We start from the raw sequence: 14,944 nt of genomic DNA, 5'->3' as shown, positions 1-14,944 counted from the left end.
TGGGAGCAAGCTTTGATGGATCCTGGTAAGTCCCATCTGTCTTCAAAACATATTCTCCGGGCGTCCCTGGTGGCGCAGTGGTTGAGAGTCCGCCTGCCGATGCAGGGGACGTGGGTTAGTTAGTCTCCGATAGTCCACTGCTCATCCAGTTCTTATAAGCCTTGCCTCAGGACCTGTGGGGCAATCAAGTTGAGCTTGATTCCTTAGTTAAGCACTTGGGAGCTTCTTGGGGTCTGTGAATGACACCTGTCTTTAAAATTCAAGAAGGAACAGAAGCAAGTCCAAACCTGATTTTATTTTATGACTCAGGCCTGAATTCTTCTCCAAAGAGGAAATGCAGATGGCCAACAGGCACATGAAAAGATGCTCAACATGGCTAATCATCAGGGAAATGCAAATCAAACCCACAATGAGATATTGCCTCACACCTGTCAGAATGTCTATCATCAAAAAGAACACAAATAATAAATGTTGGCAAGAATGTGGAGAACAGGGAAACTTCCTACACTGTTGGTGAAATGTAATGATAAATTGGAGCAGCCACTGTGGAAAACAGTACGGAGATTTCTCAGAAAACTAAAATAGAACTACCATAGGACCCAACAATTCCACTACTGGGTATATGTCCTAAAAAAACAAAAACACTAATTCAAAAAGATACACGCACCCCAACGTTCATAGCAGTGTTATTTACAATTGCCAAGGTATGGAAGCAACCTCAGCGTCTATCAACAGATACATGGATAAAGAAAATATGATATATATGTACACACACACACACACACACACACACACACACACACACACACACAATGGAATACTACTCAGCCATAAAAAAAGAACGAAGTTTTGCATTTGCAGCAACATGTATGGAATTGGAGGGCATTATGCTAAGTGAAATAAGTCAGACAGAGAAAGACAAGTACCATATGATATCACTTACATGTGGAATCTAAAAAATATGACAAACTAGTGAATACTGTATAACAAAAGGCAGACTCACAGATATAGAGAACAAACTAATGGTTACCAGTGGGGAGAGAGAACGGGGAGGGGAAATATAGGGGTAGGGGATTAAAAGAAAGGGTTATAATGGGATTATATGAAATCATGTTTGTGAAACTTTTGAAACTCATAAAGCACTATAGAATTTAAAGAATCTTTTGTTTAATTAAAAAAAAAAGCCCTGGGGATATAAGGTACAGCATGGTGACAACAGTTAGTAATACCGCATTGTATATTTGAAAGTTGCTGAGAGAGTGGATCTGAAAAGGTCTCATCATAAGGAAAAAAAATTGTAAATATGTGCGGTGATGGATGTTAACTAGACTTACTGTGGTGATTATTTTGCAATATATATGAATATTGAATCATTATGTTGTACCCCTGAAAAACTAATATAATATTATATATCAATTTTATCTCAAAGAAAGAGGCCTGGAATAGATCTTCTTGAGTACCTTCAGAGGGAACACGGCCCTGTTCACACCTTGATCTCTGACTTCTAGTCTTCAGAACAGTGAGGAAATAAATTTCTGATGTTTAAGCCACTCAGTTTGTGATACTTTTATTACAGCAAATCCTGGCAAATTAATACAGAAGGTTTGGCAGAAGAAGGACTTACAACATTAGCCCTATTGGATAGAAGAGGAAAATCTATGAATTCAGTCATCTATGCCAACCCTGTACCTCATGACCGTTAACAGTGAGACTGGAAACTCACAGACAAGCTAGATTATTTGCTGCAAAGTTGGAAACTCCACTGATCACTCAAGGACCTAAGAAACTAAATACTGTCTGTGGTTTGGTACAGCCACACACAACACGTCCATCAAGAGATTGCCCTGGCTCCACAGAAGGTGCCTGACTCTGGACCAGAACAGGAGAGCTCAGGTCTGGGTCATGAAATAAAATATTTGGACTTGCTTCTGTTCCTTCTTCAATTTCAAAGGCAAGCATCAGTCACAGACCCGATAAGCTCCCAAGTGCCGTTAACTAAGGAATCAAGCTATATTGGCTTGACCCAATGACCAGCATGAAAGCCTGGAGATGGGCTTAACACACTTTGACATAAACCACAGCAAGATCCTTTTTGACCCACCTCCGAGAGTAATGGAAATAAACAAATAAATAAACAAATGGGACTTAATTAAACTTAGAAGCTTTTGCACAGCAAAGGAAACCATAAACAAGACAAAAAGACAACCCTCAGAATGGGAGAAAATCTTTGCAAATGAAACAACAGACAAAGGATTAACCTCCAAACTATACAAACAGCTCATGCAGCTCAATATCAAAAAAACAATCCAATTAAAAAATGGATGGAAGACCTAAATAGACATTTCACCAAGGAAGACATACAGATGGCCAAGAGGCACATGAAAAGATGCTCAACATCACTAATTATTGGACAAATGCAAATCAAAACTACAATGAGGTATCACCTCACGCCAGTCAGAATGGCCATTATCCAAAAATCTATAAAAAATAAATGCTGGAAAGGGTGTGGTGAAAAGGGAACCCTCCTGCACTGTTGCTGGGCATGTAAATTGATACAACCACTATGGAAAACAGTATAGAGTTTCCTTAAAGAACTAAAAATAGAACTACCATATGACCCAACAATCCCACTACGGGGCATATACCCTGAGAAAACCATAATTCAAAAAGAGACATGTACCACAGTGTTCATTGCAGCACTATTTACAATAGCCAGGACATGGAAGCAACCTAAGTGTCCATCGACAGATGAATGGATAAAGAAGATGTGGCACATATATACAATGGAATATTACTCAGCCATAAAAAGAAATGAAATTGAGTTATTTGTAGTGAGGTGGATGGACCTAGAGTCTGTCATACAGAGTGAAGTAAGTCAGAAGGAGAAAAACAAATACCGTATGCTAATGCATATATATGGAATCTAAAAAAAAAAAAAATGGTACTGATGAATCTAGTTGAACGGCAGGAATAAAGATGTAGACATAGAGAATGGACTTGAGGACCCGGCTGGGAGGGGGAAGCTGGGGTGAAGCGAGAGTAGCATCGACATATATACACTACCAAATGTAAAATAGATAGCTAGTGGGAAGCAGCCGCATAGCACAGGGAGATCAGCTCGGTGCTTTGCGATGACCTAGAGGGGTGGGATAGGGAGGATGGGAGGGAGGCTCAAGAGGGAGGGGATATGGGGACATATTCACTTTGGTGTACAACAGAAACTAACACAGTATGGTGAAGCAATTATACTCCAATAAAGATCTATTTAAAAAAAAGAGGCAGGTGATGAATAAAATGCAAGAAATATCGTTCCTTTCCCATTGTTAATCAAAGTTTTCCTTGAATCCTTTCAGTTCAGCACCTGAATTCTTTTTTTTTTTTTTTTTGCGGTACGCGGGCCTCTCACTGTTGTGGCCTCTCCCATTGCGGAGCACAGGCTCCGGACGCGCAGGCTCAGCGGCCATGGTTCACGGGCCCAGCCGCTCCGCGGCATGTGGGATCTTCCCGGACTGGAGCACGAACCCGTGTACCCTGAATCAGCAAGCGGACTCTCAACCACTGCGCCACCAGGGAAGCCCCTGAATTCTTTTTTTTTTCAGTAAGAAGGGAGGTGTAGGGACGCATGGCTGTCAGAGATGCTGTCTGGCCAGGACCAGTCTTGGAAACAAGGGGGTCAGACCAAGAGCGCTTTCTCTCCTTTCTTTCTTCACCTTGTACGTTGCATTGGAGCTCACAAAGCAGTGAGGGGCCCCTGGATTAGAAATTACCTTTTTCTCAGATATCTCTGTTTCTAGGAATGTGGCGTGAAATTCTAATCTGTCGACACCTTGTCAAGTACACGGATTTGGCTGGAAAAATGCCATACCATCATTATGGTGAAAGATTTATCTCTAATAATTAAAGAGAAACTTGGAACTTGAAGGTGTAACTGCCTGAGGATGCAACTGTGTATAAGGCAATGCAAAACTCTGAAAGAACCCTGGCCTAGAAAATGGGAGATGAAAGAGATTAGCCATTTTGAAAGTATATTTTTCTTAAAAGAATCAGTGGTACTGTTTCTTCAAATAATTATCAAAGAATTACAAAGAGATAATATACCCATTCTTAAGAAATTCACTGTCTAAGGGGAAAAGTCTATCACAAGACTACTCTTACTAAGAAAACAGCTTAAGATTTGAAAGCAGACACACCCTAGGGACTTCACTGGTGGTCCAGTGGTTGAGACTTAGCCTTCCAATGTAGGGGTATGTGTTTAATCTCTGGTCGGGGAATTAAGATCCCACATGCCTCAGGACCAAAAAACCAAACATAAAACAGAAGCAATATTGTAACAAATTTAATACTTTAAAAGTGGTCCACATCAAAAAAAAATCTTAAGAAAAAAATAAATAAAAATAAAGCAGACACACCCTGTTCCTGAGAAATGCTTATGTATTAATAGAGGTGTGTATATACTTTGAGTCTGGTTCACTATTTAGATAAATGTTCACTCCTCAGATAACCATACTGATCACAGCGGGACCTGCCAACAGTTTGATCTCAGGTTCCTGGCTGAACCTGAGATACAATTGGCTGTGATATGGGACCAAGGGAATTTGTCTTAGTTTCAAATTTTTATGTGAGACTGTACCTTCTAGAAGATTTCATATCAAGGATGTTTTAAAGAGCTGTGATCTAAACCCTTCTGAAGGAAGCTTATTTTATTTTATTTTACCTTGGTATTTTATTTTATTTGAAAAGATTAAGTAAGATTTTGCTAGGTTGAATTTGGATATGGCTTGGAATCCTGCCTCTTATGATAGAGATATAGTAGGCAGATTTCCCTATGGGCAATAGTTCATTTCTGAAACTTGTTTTAAAATGTGTTTTTAATCTAGTTGGTTCCTTGGGAGAATGATATGCAGACAGTAAGATATAGCACTGGTTGACATGCAGGCAATCTCCTTCTAAACGTCAGACTATCTGCTTTTGTGATGATTCCATGTGTTTGGGGTTGTCCACACGTATAATCCCTTACATGGGCAATCAAAGATCACTTTGTTTTGGAGAACACTAATTTGAAGAGAGTTTGTAATTCAGGAAGGTAGACTCGGTATTATTTGTAAAATAGATCTGGAAATTTATTTCTCTCTGTTTATCATTGGCTCTCAGTGTTTGTGTGTGTATTTAAATGCTAACTGGATCAGAAAGTATTTAGGTGGATCATGTCAAGTGGGAGCAGTCAGGGAAAGCTTCCAGGAGGAGGCAAAACATGTGAGCAGTGATTTCAGGAGAAGAGTCACATGGTTCAACAGGGAAGAAAAGGGGAGGACTTTCTAGAAAAGAGGGAAGCCCATGGATGGTAGGTAGAAAGTTGATTTGTTTGAATCAAACAGGGTCTAAATGCAGCAGGAATAAAGGGCCTTGTCTAAAATCATGAACACTGGGAGGTCAACCAAGATGGTAACATAGAAGTTCTTGGACTCCCCTCCTCCTACCTACACAGTGAATGTACAGCTACACACAGAACAATGACCTCCGAAAGAAATTCAGAAACTAGCTGAGCAACTTCTACACATAAGGTGATTGACATAATACTCGCACAGAAATGGATGGGAAAGGCTGAGACACACGCTCGTCATAACCCCCATGCATGGCGTAACATCATACAACTGGGAGGGAACTCCTAACTCCCAGCTTTTCTGTGCGTTGTGAAGGGTTGGGACCCCACATTTTACTGCTCCAACTTTTAAGACTGCCACCTGAGCAACAGACCCCCAAAACATCTGACTCTGAAAGCCAAGGAGGCTTGTATCCAGGAGACTCACAAGACTATAACAAAGGAGCAGCTGTTAATGGGCATACAGGCACTCTCTAGGATCAGTACAGAGGGAGCAGAGAAAACCGGCCATGTCCCAGTCTCTCCTTGAAAGCGGTTCATCTGAAAACTTTTAAAGCTGCTGCCTGAGGGTCAGGTTTCTAATTTAGAACACATCCAGGGGCTGCTATGATCTTCCCCAGGGCCTGGATAGCTGGCAGACACCTTCCCCATTGTCTCCTTATAACTTGCTCCAAGTCACCTGTTTCTCCCAGAAAGAAGTTTGGGCACACATTTGCACCAAAGCTTTTGTAGCTGTTGCCCAAGGTACATGTCCCCCAGTTGCCTGGGTCTCATTGCCAGTGGGGCTTCCATTTATGAATTCCACAGGACTATACAAATCAAAGAAGGAGTTTTTAACTGACTCAACACAGAGGGGACAGACAAAATGCTCATCTCCCAGTCTTCTCCTGAAAAGACTTCATCTCATACTTTAAGAGCTGCTGCCAAAGTGTCAGCCTTCTAATTTATCATATATCTAGGGGCTGGCTTGCATCCTCCCTAAGGACCAGGGAAACTGGTGGACACCGCCACTGCTATCTTCCTATACTCTGATCCAAACTGCCAGTATCTACCTGAAAAGAGCTTATACACACCTCCATGCTCTACTTTTTTGCAGCTGCCACACAGGGATGGGTTCCTGGATCCCATGACTCCAACAGCCAAAGAGACTTCCATTCATGAGTCCCATAGGGCTGTAGCAATCAAAGAAGCAGTTCTTAATGGGTGCAGGAACACCTGCACCACAGCTATACACATGGGCTCAGTCCAGAGGGAGCAGACAAAACTACCTATCTTCCAGTTTATCCCTGGAAGGGGTTTAAGTACATACTTTCCCAGCTGCTGCCTGAGGATCTAACTTCTTATCAGCCTGCATACAATTTACATATTATAGAGGTCCCAGAAGGAGAAGAGAGAGAGAAAGGGGCAGAAAGCTTATTCAAAGAAACAGTGACTGAAAACTTCCTTAATCTGGGGAAAGAAAGAGACATCAAGACCCAGGAATACCATAAAGTATGAAAAAAGATGAACCCAAAGAGACCCGCACCAAGTTACATTATCACCATAAAACTAACAGCAGATTTTTTAGCAGAAACTTTGTAGGACAGAAGGTAATGGTTTGATATATTCAAAGTGCTGATAGAACAAACAAATCCTGCTAACCAAGAATATTCTACCCGGCAAAGTTGTCCTTCAGAATTGAAGGCAAGATAAGAATTTTCCAGACCAAAAAAAGCTGAGGCTGTCGATCACCACCAGACCACTCTTACAAGAAATGTTAAAGGGAGTTTTTCAAGCTGAAATAAAAGGGCACTAGTTAGTAACATGAAAACAGATGGAAGTATAAAACTCACTGGGGTAAAAGAAAATATATAGTTAAATTTAGAATACTCTAATGTTGTAATGGTGGTGGGTTAATCACTTATAACTCTAGTATGAAGACTAAAATGCAAAAGTGTTAATATAACTACTACTACAATAATTTGTTAATGAATACACAAGATAAGATGTAACTTGTGACATCAAAAACATAGAATGGGGGAGGGTTAAAAATGTAGAGCTTTTATATGTGTTAGGAGTTAAGTTATTATCAGCTTAAAATAGACTGTTATAAATACAAGATGTTTTATGTAAGGCTCATTGTAACCACAAAGCAAAAACTCATGTAGGATACACAAAAAGTAGAGAGGAATCAAAGCATACTACAACAGAAAATCATCAATTCACAAAATAAGAGAAAGAAAGGAGGAAAAAAGGAACAAAAGAATTACAGAACACCAAAAGCAATTAACAAAATGGCAATAGTAAGTCAATACCTATCAATAATTATTTTAAATGTAAATAGACTAAATTCTCCAATCAAAAGACATAGAGTGGCCAACAGGAGAAAATAATAAGACCCAAATATATTCTGCTTACAAGAGACTCACTTTAGCTTAAAGGACACAATGGAATGAAAGTGAAAAAGATATTCCATGCAAATGGAAACCAAAAGACAGCAGAAGTAGCTACACTTATATTAGACAAAACAGACTTTAAGCCGAAGACAGTAACGAGAAATAAAGAAGTCCATCATATAATAATAAAGGGGTTAATTCACCAAGAAGTTATAACATTAGAAAATATTTATGCATCCAACAGAGGAGCACTTACATATATATATAAAAGAAATATTAAAAGATTTAAAGAGAGAAATAGACAGAAATAAAATAATAGTAGGAAACTTCAATACCTCACTTTCGTCAATGAGTAGATCACCTAGACAGAAAATTAATAAGGAAATATTGGACTTAAACAACATGTTAGATCAGAGGAACCTAATAAATATTTACAGGACATCCCATCCAACAGCAACAGAATGCACATTCTTCTCAGGCACACAAGGAACATTCTCCAGGATAGATCACATATTAGGCCACAAAACAAGGCTTAATAAATTTAAGAAGATTGAAATCATATCAAGCATCTTTTCTGACCATGATGGTATAAAACTAGAAATCAATTACAAGAACAAAACTGAAAAATTCACAAATATGTGGAGATTACACAACATGCTCCTGAACAACAAATGCATCAAAGATGAAAACAAAAGAGAAATAAAAAATCTTGATGTGTGATAATCATTTCATGATATATGTAAATCAAACCATTATGCTGTATGCCTTAAACTTATACAGTGATGTATATCAATTATTTCTCAATAAAACTGAAAAAAATGAAAAAATACTGTAAGACAAATTAAAATGCAAACACAACATACCAAAAGTAGTGATATGCAGCAAGAGCAGTTCTAAGAGGAAAGTCTACAGTGATAAGTACCTACATTAAGAAAGAAAAAAAAGATCTCAAATATGTAAGCTAAGTTTATACCTCAAGGAACTAGAAAAGGAAGAACAAAGTAAGCCTAAAGTTAGGAGAAGGAAGGAAATAAAAAAGACCAGAGTGGAAATAAATCAGACAGACAGTAAAAAGACAATAGAAAACATTAATGAAACCAAAATCTGTTGTTTTGAAAAGATAAATAAAATTGACAAAACTTTATGTACACATAACAAGAAAAAAAAAGAAGATTCAGCTGAATAAACTTTTAAATGGAAGAGAAGACATTACAATTGATACCACAGAAATACAAAGGATGATAAGAGAGTACTATGAATAACAATATGCCAATAAATTGGAAAGCCTAGGAGAAATGGATAATTCCCAAAAACATACAACCTTCTAAGATTTAATCATGAATAAATAGAAAATCTGAACAGATCAATTACTAGCAAGGAGATTGAAACAGTAATCAAAACATCCCAACAAACAAAAGTCTAGGACCAGATGGCTTCACTGGTGAATTCTACCAAACATTTAAAGAGTACCAACTGTTCTCACAATCTTTCAAAAAACAGAAGAGAAAGGAACATTTCCAAACTCATTTTACAAGGCCAGCATTACCCCAGTACAACAGCCAGACAAGTAAACGTCAAGAAAAGAAAATTACAGGCCAATGTTCCTGATGAACAAAAATGCAAAAATCCTCGACAAAATGTTAGCAAACCAAACACATGAAAAGGATTATACAACATGATCAAGTGGGATTTATTCCAGGAAAAGAATGATGGTTCAACATTCACAAATCAATCAATGTGATACATCATGTTAACAAAATGAAGGAGAAAAATCATGTGATCATCTCAACAGAAACAGAAAAAGCAGTTGACACAATTCAACATACTTTCATGATAAAAAATCTCTCAAGGACCAGAGGGCAGACAGCAGAAGCAAGAAGAATTACAATCCAGCAGCCTGTGGAACAAAAACCGCATTCACAGAAAGACAGACAAGATGAAAAGGCAGAGGGCTGTGTATCAGATGAAAGAACAAGATAAAACCCCAGAAAAACAGCTAAATGAAGTGGAGATAGGCAACCTTCCAGAAAAAGAATTCAGAATAATGATAGTGAAGATGATGCAGGACCTTGGAAAAAGAATGGAAGCAAAGATCGAGAAGATGCAAGAAACATTTAACAAAGACCTAGAAGAATCAAAGACCAAACAAACAGAGCTGAACAATACAATAACTGAAATGAAAACTACACTAGAAGGAATCAATAGCAGGATAACTGAGTCAGAAGAACTGATAAGTGACCTGGAAGACAGAATGGTGGGATTCAATGCTGCGGAACAGAATAAAGAAAAAAGAATGAAAAGAAATGAAGACAGCCTAAGAGACCTCTGGGACAACATTAAACACAACCACATTCGCATTATCAGGGTCCCAGAAGGAGAAGAGAGAGGGAAAGGACCAGAGAAACTACTTGAAGAGATTATAGTCGAAAACTTCCCTAACATGGGAAAGGAAATAGCCACCCAAGTTCAGGAAGCACAGAGAGTCCCATACAGGATAAACCCAAGGAGAAACATGCCGAGACACATAGTAATCACATTGGTAAAAATTAAAGATAAAGAAAAATTATTGAAAGCAGTGAGGGAAAAACAACAAATAACATACAAGGGAACTCCCATAAGGTTAACAGCTGATTTCTCAGCAGAAACTCTACAAGCTAGAAGGGAGTGGCATGATATACTTAAAGTGATGAAAGGGAAGAACCTACAACCAAGATTACTCTAGCAGGCAAGGATCTCATTCAGATTTGATGGAGAAATCAAAAGCTTTACAGACAAGCAAAAGCTAAGAGAGTTCAGCACCACCAAACCAGCTCTACAACAAATGCTAAAGGAACTTCTCTAAGTGGGAAACACAAGAGAAGAAAAGGACCTACAAAAACAAACCCAAAGCAATTAAGAAAATGGTCATAGGAACACACATATCGATAATTACCTCAAAAGTGAATTGATTAAATGCTTCAACCAAAAGGTACAGGCTGGCTGAATGGATACAAAAACTAGACCCATATATATGCTGTCTACAAGAGACCCACTTCAGACCTAGGGACACAAACAGACTGAAAGAGAGGGGATGGAAAAAGATATTCCAAGCAAATAGAAATCAAAAGAAAGCTGGAGTAGCAATACTCATATAAGACAAAATAGACATTAAAATAAAGAATGTTACAAGAGAAAAGGAAGGACACTACATAATGATCAAGGGATCAGTCCAAGAAGAAGATATAACAATTATAAATATATATGCACCCAACAAAGAAGCACCTCAATATATAAGGCAACTGCTAACAGCTATAAAAGAGGAAATCGACAGTAACACAATAATAGTGGGAGACTTTAACACCTCACTTACACCAATGGACAGATCATCCAAAATGAAAATAAATAAGGAAACAGAAGCTTTTAATGACACAACAGACAAGTTAGATTTAATTGCTATTTATAGGACATTCCATCCAAAAACAGCAGATTAAACTTCCTTCTCAAGTGCACATGGAACATTTTCCAGGATAGATCACATCATGGGTCACAAATTAAGTCTCAGTAAATTTAAGAAAATTGAAATCATATTAAGCATCTTTTCTGACCACAATGCTATGAGATTAGAAATGAATTACAGGGGGAAAAAAACCGTAAAAATCACAAACACATGGAGGCTAAACAATATGTTACTAAATAACCAAGAGATCACTGAAGAAATTAAAGAGGAAATCAAAAAATACCTAGAGTCACATGACAATGAAAACAGGACGATCCAAAACCTATGGGATGCAGCAAAAGCAGTTCTAAGAGGGAAGTTTAGAGCTATACAAGCATACCTCAAGAAACAAGAAAAATCTCAAATAAACAATCTAACTTTACACCTAAAGGAACTAGAGAAAGAAGAACAAACAAAACCCAAAGTTAGCGGAAGGAAAGAAATAAAGATCAGAGCAGAAATAAATGAAATAGAAACAAAGAAAACAGTAGCATAGATCAATAAAACTAAAAGCTGGTTCTTTGAGAAGATAAACAAAATTGATAAACCATTAGCCAGACTCATCAATAAAAAGAGGGAGAGGATTCAAATCAATAAAATTACAAATGAAAAGGAGAAGTTACAACAGACACTGCAGAAATACAAAGCATCCTAAGAGATTACTACAAGCAACTCTATTCCAATAAAATGGACAACCTGGAAGAAATGCACAAATTCTTAGAAAGGTATAACCTTCCAAGACTGAACCAGGAAGAAACAGAAAATATGAACAGACCAATCACAAGTAATGAAATTGAAACTGTGATTAAAAATCTTCCAACAAACAAAAGTCCAAGACCAGATGGCTTCAGAGGTGAATTGTATCAAATATTTAGAGAAGAGCTATCACCCATCCTTTTCAAACTCGTCCAAAAAATTGTGGAGGAAGGAACACTCCCAAACTCATTCTATGATGCCACCATCACCCTGATACCAAAACTAAACAAAGATACTACAAGAAAAGAAGATTACAGACCAATATCACTGATGAATATAGATGCAAAAATCCTCAACAAAATATAGCAAACAGAATCCAACAACACATTAAAAGGGTCATACACTATGATCAAGTGGGATTTATCCCAGGGATGCAACAATTCTTCAATATATGCAAATCAGTCAATGTGATACACCATATTAACAAATTGAAGAATAAAAACCATATGATCGGGCTTCCCTGGTGGTGCAGTGGTTGAGAGTCTGCCTTCCGATGCAGGGGACACGGGTTCGTGCCCCGGTCGGGAAGATCCCACATGCCGTGGAGCAGCTGGGCCCGTGAGTCATGGCTGCTGAGCCAGCGCGTCCGGATCCTGTGTTCCGCAACAGAAGAGGCCACAACAGTGAGAGGTCCGCGTACCGCAAAAAAACAAAACAAAACAAAAAAACCCCATATGATCATCTCAATAGGCACAAAAAAGTTTTTAACAAAATTCAACACCCATTTATGAAAAACTCTCCAGAAAGTGGGCATAGAGGGAACCTACTGCAACATAATAAAGGCCATATATGACACACCCACAGGAAATATCATTCTCAATGGTGAAAAACTGAAAGCATTTCCTCTAAGATCAGGAACAAGAGAAGGATGTCCACTCTCACCACTATTATTTAACATAGTTTTGGAAGTCCTAGCCATGGCAATCAGAGAAGAAAAAGAAATAAAAGGAATACAAATTGGAAAAGAAGAAGTAAAACTGTCACTGTTTCAGATGACATGATAGTATACATAGAGATTCCTAAAGATGCCACCAGAAAACCACAGAGCTAATCAATGAATTTGGTAAAGTTGCAGAATACAAAATTAATGCACACAAATCTCTTGCATTCCTATACACTAATGATGAAAAATCTGAAAGAGAAGTTAAGGAAACACTCCCATTTACCATTGCAACAAAAAGAATAAAATACCTAGGAATAAACCTACCTAGGGAGGCAAAAGACCTGTAAGCAGAAAACTGTAAGACACTGATGAAAGAAATTAAAGATGATACCAACAGATGGAGAGATATACCATGTTCTTGGATTGGAAGAATCAATATTGTGAAAATGACTATACTACCCAAAGCAATCTACAGATTTAATGCAATCCCTAGCAAATTACCAATGGCATTTTTTACAGAACTAGAACAATAAATCTTAAAATTTGTATGGAGACACAAAAGACCCCGAATAGCCAAAGCAGTCTTGATGGAAAAAATGGGAGCTGGAAGAATCAGACTCCCTGACTTCAGACTATACTACAAAGCTATAGTAATCAAGACAATACGAGACTGGCACAAAAACAGAAACATAGATCAATGGAACAAGATAGAACTCCCAGAGATAAACCCACGCACCTATGGTCAACTAATCTATGACAAAGGAGGCAAGGATATACAATGGAGAAAAGACAGTCTCTTCAATAAGTGGTGCTGGGAAAACTGGACAGCTATATGTAAAAGAATGAAATTAGAACACTCCCTAACACCATACACAAAAATAAACTCAAAATGGATTAGAGACCTAAATGTAAGACTGGACACTATAAAAATATTAGAGGAAAACATAGGAAGAACACTCTTTGACATAAATCACAGCAAGATCTTTTTTGATCCACCTCCTAGAGTAATGGAAATAAAGACAAAAATAAACAAATGGGACCTAATGAAACTTCAAAGTTTTTGCACAGCAAAGGAAACCATAAACAAGGCGAAAAGACAACCCTCAGAATGGGAGAAAATATTTGCAAACGATTCAATGGACAAAGGCTTAATCTCCAAAACATATAAACAGCTCATGCACTTCAATATTAAAAAAACAAACAACCCAATCCAAAAATGGGCAGAAGACCTAAATAGACATTTCTCCAAAGAAGACATACAGATGGCCAAGAAGCACATGAAAAGCTGCTCAACATCATTAATTATTAGAGAAATGCAAATCAAAACTACAGTGAGGTATCACCTCACACCATTTAGAATGGGCATCCCTCAGATAATCAACAAACAACAAATGTTGGAGAGGCTGTGGAGAAAAGAGAACCCTCTTGCAATGTTGGTGGGAATGTAAATTGATACAGCCACTATGGAAAACAGTATGGAGGTTCCTTAAAAAACTAAAAATAGAACTACCATATGACCCAGCAATCCCACTACTGGGCATATACCCAGAGAAAACCATAATTCAAAAAGACACATGCACCCCAAAGTTCATTGCAGCACTATTTACAATGGCCAGGTCATGGAAGCAACCCAAATGCCAGATGAATGGATAAAGAAGATGTGGTACATATATACAATGGAATATTACTCAGCCATAAAAAGGAACGAATTTGGGTCATTGGTTGAGATTTGGATGGTTCTAGAGACTGTTATATAGAGTGAAGTAAGTCAGAAAGAGAAAAACAAATATCGTATATTAACGCATATATGTGGAACCTAGAAAAATGGTACAGATGAACTGGTTTGCAGGGCAGAAATTGAGACACAGATGTAGAGAACAAACATACAGACACCAAGGGGGGAAAACCGTGGGGTGGTGGGGGTGGATGAATTGGGAGATTGGGATTGACATGTATACACTGATGTATATAAAATTGATGACTAATAAGAACCTGCTGTATAAAAAAATAAATTAAATAAAATTAAAAAAGAAAAATATCTCTCAAAAACCTGGGAACGGGGGAAATGTCCTTCA

Source organism: Delphinus delphis, chromosome 12, assembly GCF_949987515.2.
Source record: "Delphinus delphis chromosome 12, mDelDel1.2, whole genome shotgun sequence".
NCBI classification, from domain to species: domain Eukaryota; kingdom Metazoa; phylum Chordata; class Mammalia; order Artiodactyla; family Delphinidae; genus Delphinus; species Delphinus delphis.
The sequence above is the reverse complement of the archived record's forward strand: the minus strand, read 5'-3'. Positions refer to the sequence as shown.